Genomic DNA, 8,420 nt, shown 5'->3' on the forward strand with positions numbered 1-8,420 from the left:
CGTTTGGCATCGCCCGCACTTATGTCGATTGAATACGACATTTTGCGTAGTTTGGAATTCGACAGCATAATCCAAGATTTCGTTGAATCCAAAAATCGCAAAAAAGTAATATATTAGATCATAAGATTCTGCAAAATAATTTATTACCGAAAAATATTATATTTTTATGTGTATCTTCATAATTTTGTGCAAAATACACTTGTTTTTAAAGCTAAATTATTTTCGTCAACAAATTTTTTTCTCCCAAGTTTTTCGTAGGCCCTAGGCACGTGCCTAGTGTGCCTATAGGTTAATCCGGCCCTGGCTCTAGACCATGGGTATAAGCAACAACAACAAAGAATAAAGTAATGTAATAATAAATATAAATACTAGATTTTAGTTTATTATATTAAACTCTGAAATTCAGTAATCATTATCATTTAACTCTTAACATACCTGAATTGAACTATTTTCAAATAGTTTTTTTCTTTTCAAAACATAATTTGCTTGGCAACAATCCAGTTTTAAAAAATGTGCAATAGATGAAAGTTTCACAATAAATCTTGCTTGTTTCTTGTTGGCAATGCCTGCTAGTTCTGCTGGATTTGAGAAAATTTTCTCAAATTTCTCGTTCATGCATAGCAAATTGAGAAATTGTTTAGGTTTAGAAACTGTATCAAAACTTGTCTTTTGTTATAGATTACTGCAGAATGCAAACCATGTAACATTTGATTTTGAATGGTGATAATATTGTAAGTAAATTGTACTTTGTTTAACATTTAATTGTTTTTCCTATGAATTATCCATTGTGTGTCAATCTCAGTACTTACTTTTAGGTCATTTAATGAATTTCTGCCACAAATGTTTATGGCATACACTGGCATAACAGAAAAGGGTTTCTGCTATGCCAGTTTTAACCGGTTTCTACCAGTGGTTTTAACCACCTCGGCAGAAACTTGCTAACCTTGACAGACACCGAACATACATACACACAATTTTTTTTATTTTATTATAAGTAGATACTATTTAACAAATCTGAAAAAATTGAGTTTTTAATTTTAATTATTTTAATTAAATGATAAAGCGATAAATTACGTTATTTTGAAATAACAAATCTGAATCAGCTAAGATTTTTGACAGCTTTTGCTAAATGTTAAGATAATGAGAAGTCCCTCAATTCATACTCTTTTTTATAAATCTTGCCTCTACAATTCATTGAGTTTTTTTAAAAAAAAAATTAACTCAAGAGTACTGAAAGTTTTAATATCAAATCCAATATAAAATAAAACTATAATAAAAATCCTGTTGTTGTTGTTGCTAATTCCCATCTGGTCTGACGGGGTCAGACCAGATCAATGAATCCGTTGATATTGAGAAAATCCGAGACCAGAATGGGAGAGGAATGAATATCGTTCCAGTCCAGCCCTAAACAGATCAAGATATGCTCAGGTGATGCCTGGTTTTGTTGGCATTTAGGGCAAAGAGGAAAGATCTTTTGATTTGCAGAAAATGTGAGACTTTTCAGGTGTCCACTGGCCAGTCGGGATATAGGCAGGTGTTGGTTTGCCTGTCACCAGGGAGAGATAGAGAGAGTCCAGGTCTTTTTGCTTTATACCAGTAGTGAATAGGTGGAAGCAGCCACTTTTGTTTGTTCTGGGCCTTTTGTCTTGCAAAAAGTTCAAGGTATGTAAGCTCTGAGGTGGAGGGGACTGGATGGTCTAGTCCCTTCTTTGCAAGAGTGTCAGCCAACTCGTTGCCGTGGATATCGACGTGGGACGGGATCTATTGAAAGTGGACCTCATGCTGTTGGGAAATGAGCTTTACTTTTTGCAAGATCGAAAAACTGGTTTTATCTCCAATGAGGGCCCAATTTTTGAGGCGTTGAATTGAACTACGGCTGTCAGATAATATCCAAGTATTTCCAAGGTGCCCTTCACTCAATCCTAAAACCTAAATAATAAAAATCCTAATACAGTTTATAAAATTAAGGAACAGTCCCTTAAGGCACAACCCTCATGATTAAAAAAATCTTAATTTTTATCTTTATATTAAGTCAAATGAATCTGAATCACTGATCCAAATAATTTGAATTGTATCAGTAATATGAATCACTTGATTAGTTCAGTGATTTGAATAACTTGATTACATTCAGTGTTTTAAATCACTTTGACTTGAAACACTGATCCGAAAGACTTGGTTCGGATTACTCATCCAAATCATTGAATCGAATCACTGGTCTGGATCACTAATAAAAATCCCTTGTTTCGAATTAGTGAGCTGAATCAATTAATTCGAATTACTGATCTGAATCACTCGATTCACTTGATATCAATACCTTTTATATGAAAATCACTATATTGATAGTTAGTGATTCAATCACTTAATTTGAATTGTGATTTGAATCACTTGATACGAATCGTTGATAGAAAAAATAGTGATTGGAATCACTTGATTCGAATCACTGATTTAAATTTCTGATTCGAATCAATTACTTCCAATTGTAGACGTAAATCACATGGTTCGAACAATAGTTTGAATTACTTGATTCAAATTTCTTGTTTCGAATCACTGATTCTATTCTGTTTTGAATTATTGATCTAAATCATTCCATAAGAATCTGTGTTCTAAAATGTTAGAATCGAGTTACAGATCTGAATAACTTCTTAAATCACCGATTTAAATGAAATTTAAATCAGTGATCTGATTTATTTCATTCGAATCAGAGATCTGATTCACTTGGCTCGAATTAATGATAAAAATCGCTTGCTTCAAATCTGAAACTTGATCGAATGAAAACTTGAGTCGAATAATGATTTGAAACGCTTTATTCGAATGACTGATTCGAATCACATGACTTGAATGAGGATCCAAAACATTTAATCCGAACCAGTTGATTGGAATCGGTACTGATTCGAATCACTTGATACAAATCAATAATCCGATTGATTTCATTCGAATAATGATTTGAAATACTTGTTTCTAATTGCTGATCTAAAAATGATTGGATCTAAATTATGATACTGAATAAGTCATAGACAGTCTCTCCATCACTCATCAGTTGCCTCACAGAGGCACCAATGCAATCCAAAAGATGAGATGGAGAAGCGATGGACGAGCAATGACAAAAGGCATAAGTCTTTTCTTTCGCTCTAAATTGTTGTTGTTGTTACTTTACGTCGCACTAGAGCTGCACAATGGGCTATTGGCGACGGTCTGGGAAACATCCCGGAGGATGATCCGAAGACATGCCATCACAATTTTGATCCTCTGCGGAAGGGATGGCACCCCCGCTTCGGTAGCCCGACGACCTGCGCGCGAAGTCGTGCACTTTACGGTAGCACAGTTTAACGAGGACCAATACCGCACACCCTCGGTCCCTACGCAGACTGATCCAAGTGGTCACCCACCCGCACACTGACCGTAGCCAGTGATGCTTGACTTCGGTAATCTGCTGGGAACCGTGTCTTAACGATCAGTCCACTGCGGGACTTTCGCTCTGAAGGTCAAACACTTTATATGGCCGGTCCTAAGTCTTGACAAAGCTGTTTGGGCAAATCTAGGACAAGTTCACTGCAGGGATAATCCGGGGCATTTGGCGGCATGCCATTCATTCATTATTCTTTACTTTTTATAAATATTTGATATATTGCACTCTTTATATTTAATATAAATAAAATAATATATATTTACAAACAATGAATTAAAAAGTTTCTTACAGTTACATGGAATTACATTTTTCAGTTTACTTACACAAAATGTCATTAAGCAATCACTAGAACTAATATAGACGTTTTTTTAGTTTCTATCAATTTTTACCAGTTATAACCAGTTTCTGCCAGCAAAAAGCCAACCCTGGTGTCTGTACATCGGACAGCGGGTAATTTGTTATTATTATTATTAACCGGTCAAAATTAATAATAACCATATATGGCAACGTTACTTTTAAAAAGTAACGAGTAAAGGTACAAGTACTTTTTAAAAAAGTAACGAGTAGAAAGCAGAGTTGGCCAAAAATGTAATCGATTACATTTTTTGATTACAGTAATCAATTAACTTGTAATCATGATTACAATTTTCAAAAATTTTGATTACAGCTGTAATTATGATTACAATATTGATTATAGTAATCAATTACTTGTAATCGTGATTACAAAGTTTGATTACAGCTGTAATCATGATTACACAGTCGATTACAGTAATCAATTACTTGTAATCATGATTACAATTTTCAAAAAATTTTGATTACAGCTGTAATCATGATTACAATTTTGATTACAGTAATCAATTACTTGTAATCATGATTCCAAGTAATTGCGATTACAAGTAATCACAACAAAAATGATTACGAGTAATTATGATTACAAGTAATCAAAATATATGATTACATGTAATCATGATTACATGTAATTTGATTACATGTAATTGTGATTACATGTAATCTAATTACACGATTACAAGACTATTGTATTCTTATAAATGATTATATTTTACAGTAGATAGTAGAATGTATTTTATAATGATACATTCTGCACGTATTAACATGTACTGCATTTTGTACGTATTTGTATATGTACAAATGAATGTAACTAAAATGTATGTACATATGATTTTATCTAGTGCATATGTTCAGACATTTTAGTTTCACACACATGTACATACACTTATATTGTAGGTATAAAATATATGTACGTATGTATATAGATAATAATTACGTATGTATGTGCAAACAATGTAGACATGTACATTTATACAAAATGAATATATGCATTTTATGCAAATATTTGTGTATGTAAAATGTATATCTATGTTCATGTACGCATGTATATACAAGTACTTGTGTTTGTACGAACATACATACATTGTCTGTACAATGTATGTCCCATGCATGCATGTGCAATTTATTTATGAACAGTATAATATATGTATGCATGTACAATATAGGTATATCTGTAGGATGTACAATATATGTATGTATACATGTACATGATATGCATGTCCAGTGTATTTATGTACATGTACATAATATGTTCATGCTCAATGTAAGTATCCAAATATGCATAATACATTTGTGTACGATTGTACGTACGTTGGGCGTATTTATATTTCACATATATTCATACATACATTCGACATGCATAACGTACGTACATACACACATTTGAGATGCATATATCGTACAGATGTATATAAATATAGCGTACAGATGTATATTCATATAATGTACACATGATGAAATGAACATATAATGTTCATATAATGTACATATGTGTGTACATATACAGTACATATGTGCATAAATATATTGAGCATAATTCTTTCGTACAAATTTTACATGTGTACGTGCATGCTATCCCTATCTATGCATATGGTGCAATGTATATATGTCCAATGAATGTATCCACACATGTACAATACACGTATGTTCCATGTATGCATATCCATATGTACTATATATGCACGTACAATACATGAATGTATGTACATACATTGTACATGCGTACATACATTACACGCATACATATGTACATTACATTTATGTCTAAATATGTGTACAATGCAATAAATAAAATGCATGTAAGTTAACTTTTAATGACTCAAGCAAGTTAAATGACAAAATCAAACGATATTTAAATTTAGTTTTCAGCTTTAATTGTTCTATATCATTTTGAAATTCTCTGAATAAAAAATTATTTTCAGGTATTTTCTTGAAATATTTGACAATACAGATTTATTTTTTTTATAACATAATGCATGATTTATAGAAAATTTTTAAATGGTAAGAAAAACGGTAATTTTATGTGTGGAATTAATATTTAGAAATTCCAAATAAAATTATCGTTTGCTTTCTAAAAAATATGAGGTCGAGTTTCATATGCCTTAGAATAAATTTTAAAACAAATTTTAATAACTTTACTCATAAATTTTTTGAATGTATGCACAATGCATGTGTATATTGTAATTACATATATTTAAATGTACGCATGTATTTGTACATTACTTGTAATTATGTACATGTATACGTTTTATGCACATGCGTACATTGAACAAATAACTATTTTTTTGTACATCCATGCATTACATGCGCATAAGTATTAACAAAGTATGTAGTTATACAAGTACATACGTAAGTTGTACATAAGTACATACTTTGCGTGCACATATATCGATGTACATATAAATATGCATGTATACATGTACGCATTTTATTTACGCAACTATGCGCATATATTGTACCTGTAAATAACATTCTTACATATTGTACGTAAATACGTACAATTTTATATATATACGTACATTGTATATACGTGCTATTATCGTAAATTTATACAATATATGTACTTAAGTACATAAAAGCATGCAAACGCATAAACATTATTTTCATATACGTTCATACATACATTGTCTATGTATACAAAGATACAAAACATTGCCTTTTTGTACAAACTAACATACATGCGTACATGTATCATAAATGCATAATTATATGTACTAAGCATATGCGCATTGCATTAAGTATATTACAATATAATTATGAATATTGTACGTACAAACAACGTTTGTGCATGCTTTGTATGTATAGGACTCGCAAATTGTACGTTCATGCGTGCGTACATTCTATGTACATAAAAATATGTAAACACATGAATACTTACATAAAAAATTTGACTATAGTATACAATCGTAATAAATTGTAATCGTATAGTTTGAGGGCCGGGATAGCCTGGTCGGTAGGGCGCTGGGCCCATATCCAAGAGGTCGTGGGTTCGATCCTCGCCGGCCGAAGACTCCCCGTGTAGTAAATGGTGACTGATGCACGTTAAATCTGTCGAGTCTCAAAGTCCTCCATGTTCCCACAACAAATCAATACCTCTGGGGGTACTGATCCAGGAGTTTCCTTGTCTTCTGGATTGGTTCAAAATTACAAGGCTACGGAGTTGAACGTAAGTAGTCGTAAACCCATGAAATTGGGTCGGCTGTTCAACGACGGTTATAAAATTATAAAATAAAAAATCGTATAGTTTGATTACAAGTAATCACAATTACATGTAATCAAATTACATGTAATCATGATTACATGTAATCATATATTTTGATTACTTGTAATCATAATTACTCGTAATCGTTTTTGTTGTGATTACTTGTAATCGCAATTACTTGTAATCATGATTACAAGTAATTGATTACTGTAATCAAAATTGTAATCATGATTACAGCTGTAATCAAAATTTTTTGAAAGTTGTAATCACGATTACAAGTAATTGATTACTTGTAATCGTGATTACAAGTAATTGATTACTGTAATCAAAATTGTAATCATGATTACAGCTGTAATCAAAATTTTTTGAAAGTTGTAATCACGATTACAAGTAATTGATTACTTGTAATCGTGATTACAAGTAATTGATTACATAGCTGTAATTATCTGTAATCAATTACAGTTGTAATCGATTACTGTAATCAACGGCCAACTCTGGTAGAAAGTAAAAAGTTCTTATTTCAAAAAGTAACGAGTAAAAAGTACAAGTAAAAGTACAAGTACTGAACAAAAAAAGTAACGATTTAAAAGTACATTTCTAGGAAATCGAAAATTCAAAGTAACCTAATATTTTATTGTATAATATTCTTATGTTCTTTAATGTTTTTGCAAAATTGTTGTTATTTATTTAATTATTTTTAATTTTGAAAGTTATGGACATTAATTTATTTTTAAATTCGGAAGAATATCATAATATAATTTTATAATATAATCGTATAACATAATTTTAAAATCAAATATAATTTTAATATCAAACTTGTTATGGATTTGCACGAAAAAGAAATTTTATCTATTGATTTTAATTTTTAGTTTATTATTTTTACTTATTTAAATTACCATTGATTTAAAATTGTTTTACTTTATAGAAACGCGTTTCAAAAGCACAAACATAAACAAAGCAAACACGGGGTTTCAGATAGCTTTGTGATCTTTGAGCTAGTAAAAAATAATTGAATGTGCAGTATAAGTTGAAACAGAACAGTCTACAGTTTTATTTGTAACAATGGCTAATGCTGAAGTCATGCGAGAAAATCATTTTCCGAACATTTCTGCCTAACGGAATAATTAAAATTTGTAAACGAATTTTAGTATCAGCGTCTAAATTAATACCTTCGAGTTTTCAAGAGTTAAAATAGCAATTATAATAGTTTTCAGTAGCACATATAGTTCTGAAGTTCTTAAGATTTGACTGGGCGTTGTTTGACAAGGTCGGGCATAAACATAATTTTAGTAAAAAATAAATGTACTAGGTAAAAATGTATTCAGTAAAAAATGTATTAAGACAAAAATGTATTATTAGTGAATTCAAAAAGAAAATTGAAAAACGTAATAACAAAATCCAACCTTTTTTGATTTAAAATGTATTAAACAAATGCATAAAACTCGAAAATGAATGAAAATAACT

The sequence above is a fragment of the Parasteatoda tepidariorum genome, chromosome 2 (genome assembly GCF_982258835.1).
Source record: "Parasteatoda tepidariorum strain Cologne lab strain chromosome 2, Ptep-v5.0, whole genome shotgun sequence".
Lineage (NCBI taxonomy): Eukaryota > Metazoa > Arthropoda > Arachnida > Araneae > Theridiidae > Parasteatoda > Parasteatoda tepidariorum.